This window comes from Gastrolobium bilobum, unplaced genomic scaffold, assembly GCF_033153095.1.
Source record: "Gastrolobium bilobum isolate Gb01-03AN ecotype WA unplaced genomic scaffold, APGP_CSIRO_Gbil_v1 utg75659, whole genome shotgun sequence".
Taxonomy (NCBI): Eukaryota; Viridiplantae; Streptophyta; class Magnoliopsida; order Fabales; family Fabaceae; genus Gastrolobium; species Gastrolobium bilobum.
In genome coordinates, this window is record NW_026895742.1 from 86,891 (window position 1) to 95,886 (window position 8,996).

Below are 8,996 nucleotides of genomic sequence, written 5' to 3' on the forward strand. Positions count from 1 at the left end.
AACGAGATCAAAATGACTCGTGTGATAGCTCATTGTAAAGATAATTAAGTAAGAAAAAAATATAGCTAAAGATGAAGGACTGGTTTTGTGCAGTGTGTCCGCAGAAAAATAATAACCGAACCATGTTCGGATAGGTATAAAGCATAAGATTGAGAAATTGGCTAAGTGGGTTTATGGGAACCCCTTAGTGTCTTGTATTGAGTAAAATAAGATATAAAAATAGTTTAAATGAGTATTCCGTAAGAGTTTACAATTATGGTCACAACCTTTATTTATTACGCTTTTTACGGTTTTAAATGCTCGCGTAATAAACGGAAAAAGTTTACTCGTATTTTTATAAATGAATTGCTGTGATTGTAACTGCGCTAAATATCATAATTAATGTTAACAATACCGGTGTACAACGAGCTGTTACATTTTATGGTATCAGAGCAGTTTTGTTAGGGAACTCTGATAATGTATAGCTGTGTTATGTGCTGCATAGTTGTATGTAGACTCTTATCGATTATTACATATGTGATTCCGTAGTGTGGGTCTGATCAACCCATTCCTTTGTGTTACATGTGCGGTCATCATAAGAAGCCTACGTGGCAACCCTGGAGCACCGAGTGTAAGTCCTTAGTGTGACACCCTCCCTTGTATGCATCCAAGGGAAGAGTCTGCTAAAACTGATTAGAGACGTAACGTTGATGAGTAAAATTCTTATTCAGTAAAAACAATTTTATGTTACCAATCAAAATCTTGCTAGGAAAACTGACTTCACAAAATAAAAGCTTCAAGTAAATTTTTGGAAAGGCTTTCGCTGCGCAACTCTGATTTTTCTTGAAAACAGTCTATCTTGCAAAAATCATGTAAATTCTAAATCAACAACTTAAAAAAATATTCTTTGATATATAGAAACTAGACATCTGGGGCTTCGCGTACATATAAATTATAAGCGAATCGGAGGTGAATAGCCCAACGAAATAGAACTCACAAGGTAGTTGAAAATTCATTGTATTTTTCCAGAAACCTCCTGACTTGTAAAAATCATAATAAATCGAAATTACAAGATTTGAACATAATCTTTATATAATCTGAAAGTACACAACTGGGGCTTTACGTACATATGAATTATACCTCATTCGGAGGTCTGTGGCCCCAGAACGACAACTCGCAAAGTGCTCGCAAAAACAGTTCAAAAATCCGAATTTAAGTACAACAGCAATTCTTTTCGCAAACTAATTAGCAGAATTATAAACATCATGCTACACTTCTTTTCAAAACATAATATACATCATGGCAAGCCATTCTTTAAGAAACTACATCAAGGTCAAATATTCAGAATACACTCAACAGAGACAGCGAGCAAACAGTAAGGTTGTCAACAGCATAACTTAACAGAATTGTCATGTAATCATGTCATCAAACACTTCCTTAAATGCTTCTAAGTCCTCCTGCAATTTATAAAAATTGAGCCCCCGAAGGGGTGAGAAAAATTCCAGTAGTGTGGCAATAAAACCAATACAGCAACAATATTAGACTAGGCACAAAATTTCAAAACAGTCGCATCAACATTTAAAATTCCGTACAACTGTTAATCATCATCTTATTGCGCATATAACGCCATGGTCATGTATATTCATAATAGTCATAATAGTGCGTATATAATGCCATTTTCTTGTTAGTGCGTATATAACGCCATTTCCTTGTACATTCATAGCACTGTCGTGCACGTACTAACATACACAGTGGATATTCCATGATGGCTCCTCAAAGGTGAATTCCAACTGTGGCCTATGCGGACGGAAGCCAAGTGTCTCATACCCTGGTATCGAAGGGATGCCTATATGATGCGTGCTCAAACGTATGCATATTTATATAATTATCCTAGTCCATGAGCAGCATGAAATTCGTGCATGTATGCCATGATATGCTTTACACACAAACAAGAAACAAATGAATTATGAGGTGTATATGCATGACTAGATCATCATCATAATAGCATATATTTCATGTACTTTCCGTACCAAGCTGCCACATAACAATTACTTCTCATACAAAATTTTCCATATTGTCTTATTCATAGGCAGCATACATATAGCATATGACAGCACATTAATCCAAGACACGTGTGAGCAACAATTCACAATTCTATACACTAGCTAATAGTCATATTAGGTAATACCACCAAACACTTACCTTGACACTTTAGCTTTTTAACCAAGCATTCCAAACATCAACAAACAGCCCAATTATTTGGGGCCTTGCGCACCTAAACAAACATATACACCAAATCAGAATTTACATCTATTTTTCCTATGATTTACAATCAATTACCATGCTCCCTAATCCTTGATTTTAATCGAGCTCTATGCTTCCAATGTTAATTATATATTTCTTCCTTTACTTTTTGTCCTATCAATTGCTAGCAAGTAACAAAAGAAACATTTTAAGGACCTACACATGCAGGTTCGGTTTAGCCAACAACTAGGTGCACATAGCTTTTTCATTTATACAAAAGTCACAACCCACAATTCCTTAAGCACATAGGTTCGGTTTTCATGATTACTAGGTGCTTATAAATTTATCTATGACATATAATGCCCTACACTGATTAAGGTGTGCTATAGAAGCTAAGAGCATGCTGTTTTCATCATTCTAATAACATGCAGGGCCTAATAATTTTCTGATTCTAGGCTCCCAACGGAAGGTCATACTTCTAATACTAATTGATCTTCTTATTTAAGTTTTATTTACCAATTGTTTACAAGTGCAGAAAAATGAAATCCATCCCCTACGAGATTTGCAATCCTAGGTACACATATTACAAGTCAGAATTCAGTTCATGTTGTTCCTTATAATGTATCAACAAGTTTGTATGCTTCTAATCCTCATTCTTTGATCGGAGTTTTATGCTTCTAATGCCCATTATTATTCTGCCTTTAATATTATTCCACTAATTGCTAACAATTGAAATTTCCCAAGGTCCACCATATAAACTGAATCGGTCTTTTGACCCTCAAATAAGTGACTATAATCTTTTCCTTAACAAACTCCTACCAACATCACATAAACATTAGTGATTAGTCTATTAACATGCTGACTTCGATTATTAGAGCACATGCAAAGCCTAATCTATTTTCCTAATCCAAGGATAGCTCCGAAATTCAAGGTGATTCATGCTCCAAGTTTGTAAAACAGTTTTCAGATTTACATGCATTAAAATGGCGGCTGTTCAAGTGAGCAGAAAGGGTAGGCATGACAAAGAAAAAAAACTTCTTCCTAACATACTCAAGAATGCCGAAACAGGGTTGGTAAAAGAATTGCTTGAGGTCGACTTTACCTCTTCTTGCATACACACAACCGATCCCCAAATCAGTCCAAGAGGTAATCACCAACGTTTGAGTTAAAGTCCACATCTTCTACTCTCCACAGGTCACTGTGACACCTTCCCCTGTATGCATCCAAGGGAGTTGTCTGCTAAGCAGATTAGAGTTGAAATGTTAACAAGTAAAATTCTTTTTTCGCAAAACGTTTCCAGAATTTTTCCAAAGTCCTAACTGATCATAAAAATCTTAAAACAGTAGCCTAATAATGCTTCCAACAGTAATCCAAACTTCCCAAAATATTCCAATAATACAGTCATCCAACAGACAAACAATTAACAGCAGAAATCCAAACAGCAGCAGGTAACAGCAAAATCCAAATAACAATGTCATCAAATGCTTTTCCGTCCTCCTGCAATTTTATAAAAATTGAGCCCCAAAAAGGGAGAGAAAAATCCCAGTAGTGTGATAGAAAAACCAATTATGCAACAATATTAAACTAGGCACAGAATTCGAAACAGTCGCATCAACATTTAAAATTTCGTACAGCTGTTAATCATCATCTTATTGCGCATATAACGCCATGGTCATGTATATTCATAATAGTCATAATAGTGCGTATATAACACAATTTCCTTGTTAGTGCGTATATAACGCCATCATTACGCTCATAGCACCGTCGTGCGCGTACTAACATACACAGTGGATATTCCCTAATGGCTACTCAAAGGTGAATTCCAACTGTGGCATATGCGGACGGAAGCCAAGTGTCCCATACCCTGGTACCGAAGGGATGCCTATATGATGCGTGCTCAAACGTATGCATATTTATATAAATATTCTAATCCATGAACAACATGAAATTCGTGCATGTATGCCATGATATGCTTCACACACAAACAAGAAACAAATGAATTATGAGGTGTATATGCATGACTAGATCCTTATCATAATAGCATATATTTCATGTACTTTACGTACCAAGCTGCCACATAACAATCACTTCTCATACAGAATTTTCCATCTTATCACATTCATAGGCAGCATACATATAGCTTATGACAGCACATTAATCCAAGGCACATGTGAGCAACAATTCACAATTCTATACACTAGCTAATAGTCACATTAGGTAATACCACCAAACACTTACCTTGAGTCTTTACCCTTTTTAATCAAGCATTCCAAATATCATCAAACAGTCCAAGCATTTAGGATCTTGTGCACCTAATAATATATATATACATATATATATATATATATATATATATGTATATATATATATATATCCAATCAGAATTTATTTCATATCGCCATATACATCACATAGTGTTTCCATTTCTCAATCACTCGATTAATAATCGGATTTCAAGGTTCATAACTAATCAAATTTTCTGACTTACGGGTGCTTTATCAATGGTTATCAAGTGACAACACTCAAGTGTTCTATGCAGGCAGATTCGGTTTGCATAACCATTACCAAGGAGCTTAAAAATTGAATTAATTACATAACATGTTATACAAGATTTAGGAGGTTGATAGTGAGGTCTGGCGAGCTGCCTACAATAATTTTTAAGGCATTCAAGGCTTGGTTTATCTAATAGATGCTTATAACTTTCATTTCACACTGTATCAATATCACTTAGTCAAGAACTAATAGGTTATTTAACGTGATTACTACCAGAGTTATAAACACACACAAGGCCCGATTCAAATCTGATTTCATGCTCCTCCTACCAATAATTATTAAATAGCATAACCATAACTTTCCATGCATGTGGTTCGGTTCTTTAGTCATTAGCACAGGCTTCCAACTCTTTTATTTTGATCAATTCTCATGCTTCTAATGCAATGGTTTTCTGCCTTGAATTTTATCCTTTCGATTTATAGCAATTAACAACTTCCCAAAGTTCATACAGGTTCGGTTTTCTTGTCCATCAATTGCATTCCATTTTTCTATAACTTAACACTTCTTAGGTCACTTAAGTATGATCATAACATTTTTAGCATTCTGCCCTCTTAAGTTAACACATGCAAAGTCATATACATTATTTTAATTCAACAAACAGTCCAACCCAGTTAAGGGACGCTATGTTCTAATCTCCTACATCAGATTTCTTTGTTGTGCTTGTGTGCTTCAAACCTGGCCTCAAGACTGGGCCGAGGCAAGGAAGGTTGAATAACCAAAAATGCATCATCCTAGCATATAAGTGATGTCCGAAACAGAGAAGGAATGGAATAACACAATTTTACAGTTTTTAGGCATATAGACAGCGTCCGAAAAAAATCATGAGAAGGAATGACAAATATATATATATATATATATATATATATATATATATATACACACATCTCCCTTTGCATGCAAGTGGTGACCGAACCAAAAGGAAGAAAAAGAGGAGCTTAAAACTCAATCTCACCTCCTTGGCTGCATCAAACGGTTTCGGATTTCAGTGATGGCAGCCACCTCTTACTTCAAATACTCAAGAATTCGAACTTAAGACTCCTTGGATGTGTCATCGGCTGAACAAGGGTGGAGAGGAACAAAAGTAGGCTTGTGCTCTAACTGCATGCAAGAGATGACAGTACCAACTCAGGACCGAATCGGTTACATGCAATGGGAGTAGGCACCCAAACAAGGCAGAATCAAGAGCATGCAATAGAAGAAGAAGTTTGATCAGAATCGATCCAGTATGAAGGAGCAAGAAGACACAAAAAAACACCTCACCTCCTTGAGATTGGCCTTCGGCCGAACAAGAGAAGGGGAATGGTTGATGGTTTCAATGTGCAGTCCTCTTGGCTGCTGCATTCTGTCGAATCAATGAGGAATAGAAAGAAGGAGGCTTGAATGGTGTTTCGTCTCTTAGGAACTCACGGCTAAGAGTGGAGATGAGGGGAAAAGACATGCAAATTAAGATTGTGTGTGTTCTTCATGATGGTTTACGGTTTGAGAAAGGAATGGTTGGCTGAGTTTCTGACTTTGTTTCTTGTTGTACTCACAGTTTGACGAGAGGATAAGAGGGATCATGTGCTGTTCTGAATAATTGACAAAACTCACACTACAAGAAAAAAGTTTATTTGTGACGAAATGTTTTCGTCACAAATATTGTCACAAATGATAATTTTTGACACAAATAATCAAATTTCGTCACAAATACATTTGCGACACAGGAATTTGTGACGAAATTTACTTGTGACGTAAGAATTAGTGACGAAATTTCATAAAATTTTGTCACTGATAAGATTTTTTCTTGTAGTGTCATATTTGTTCCCCTCCTAATATGCGCATAAGGAGAAAAATGTGGATTGATTAATGAGCCATTCTTTTGACCAAAAGTTGAACATGCAAACAGGTTTGTTTTTCCTTGTATTGTGCGCACAAGAAGAGATTAAGGAGAGATAAGGTTGGACATGTGTTCCCCTTTCGCCAATAAAATTTCATGCAAAGAGATTTCTCTCTTCTTATTGGGTGCAAGGGTGGTGAGATAAGATGGTAGGGATTTGCCATGTGGCCATTTCATGACCAATTAATTTACATGCATGCAGATTTTGTGAGAGGTAACTAAAGGTTCACTTATTACATGAAACATATACATATTAATTATTATTTACTGTTCCCACTAAATAGTAATTAGGATTCCTACCTATATTATAACTAATTGTAATTGTACCCCTTTTTAACTAGAGTTTTGCCTTCTTCAAAGTAAATATATTTATATACTCCCTCATAATTGCCATGAAATAATTTTCCTAATTGGAATTAAGTCCACCCTACACATGTACATAATACGAATTGTAGCCATGCTTCCATGTTCCTGACTGTAATTTATTCAACTTCCTAAATTCGTGGGATGTTACACTCTCCCACCAAAATTTGAAGTTTGTCCCCAAACTTCTTCCTACCATTCCGAACTCTGCTTAAGTCTAATGCTTAACACCATTGCACCACGCCATACCGTTTATTACATTCAGACAGACATCTATCAATGTCATCAAATAATTCAGAGCATTACAAGCAAATTTGTACTTTCTGGGTCATTAGATAATATATATAACAAAATTTTATTTGTACGAAAGGAAATAAAAATCTTCCTAAGTTCAATCATGATACAAACAATTGCCTGAGTTCCTTTTTAACCTCATAAAAGACCCTAATACACAAGGTGGAGTAAAACTGACATAAACTCTTACTCGTACGGAAGGAAGTAGAAACTTTCCTAAGTTTATTCAGAACAAACAAATTTTTTTTGGTTTCTATTTAAACAACGTTAAAGACTATACGGCAACAAAGACGAAGTAAAACCGACCAAAAGACTCCAATTATCCATAATTGTAAAGAAGCTCAGGGTTTTGGTGCATACTTAGGATATAATTAAACAGATCTATTTGCACAACAATTCTGCACTATATAAATTCTATGTTCGATGGTCGACAGGACAAAACAGCCACCTTTGTCTTCTACTTTCATGATCTCCTTTAAGGCCCAAAGAAATCCTATTCTAGTGCTCAAACAAGTTGTGAACCCGGTCCCATGTCGGCATAAAGTTGTGATTATCTTTAAATGTTATTATTTATGTTTCTTGTTTATTATATGTGTCCACATATATAACATGCCATTCTTCTATTTATTCGCTTGCTACACCTACTCTACTGAAGACGCATATCATTACCTACATTATGACTTAATAATTTTATGCAAAATGGGTGAAAGTTCACAATTCAGTTTACAAGGTCACTTCACAATTGCTCACACAACAAAATTTTACCATCCCGAATTAGACAATTTTTAAAACAATTAGATGTACCTGCCTAATACTTGTGCAAACAGAGGACTACGTAACTAGAGCCTTCAATTACACTTATTTTATCTATAAAGTTTACATGTTACAAATTATAATTTCATCCACTCCCTAGTTATTCCTTACATATGATAAAATTCAATTCAATACGCAATTCATCACTAATTACCTGACTTGGCAACCATCACGAATAGAATTCCACAATTTAATAGTCTACAGAGCAACGAATAAGTAAAACATAATGCATTATATTCCAACTTACAATGTAGAAGGGTCTTCATAAAATCACAGAATTTCATCATAGACAGAATTTCAGTAAATGTTTTTATTTTCTAAAGATCTTAGTCCATCACTATTGAGGTATAAAATTTTAACTGCATCAATCAAGTTAACAACACCTTATTTGACATTATCTTACGGAAGAAGGGATTGCATTGATGAGGAGTACTTTTGGCTAGAGCTTAGGGTTTAGGAGGCACTTCTAATTAAGCTCTAACGATAAAACTGAATTAAGAACACGAGTAAGGATACCTAGGTTCCAAGGTACTAACTTCTGTTTGTCAAGACTATAATGGACGTTACGTTTGTTCATTTATTTTGTAGCTACTGTCTAAATTTTTTCTAAGGTCAAATGTAACCAAGTCAATCCTTTTACATCGTACACAACAAATCCAGGATACCGAGCAGTCATGTATGTAGCTAATTAATTCTAGTATGTTCTTCGTACATATCACGTAAGGTGGTACCTCTCATACAGTTCGTCAAAACACCCGTAAGAGGAAACTTCCTCGAGCTTTCCGCTGTCCTAGGTACCTCGGATGTAATTGACTCCACTGATCAGATGATCCATTAACTATGATATGAACTTTCCAATCATTATACACACCAC

At 35.4% G+C, this 8,996-nt stretch overlaps 1 long non-coding RNA gene across 2 annotated transcripts; it reads right to left on the bottom strand.

Moving 5' to 3' along the window:
• Positions 1-1,167: 1,167 nt before the first annotated feature.
• Positions 1,168-6,487, bottom strand: LOC133295449 (uncharacterized). 2 transcript variants are annotated; one of them, XR_009749342.1, is made up of 5 exons: positions 6,037-6,487; positions 5,729-5,874; positions 3,326-3,436; positions 2,182-2,254; positions 1,168-1,436 (listed from the first exon to the last, which is right to left on the bottom strand). It is a non-coding gene; the product is annotated as an uncharacterized LOC133295449 (long non-coding RNA). The 2 variants fall into 2 exon arrangements; XR_009749341.1 differs by having other exon boundaries at positions 3,326-3,459.
• Between the last annotated feature and the right edge of the window lie 2,509 nt (positions 6,488-8,996).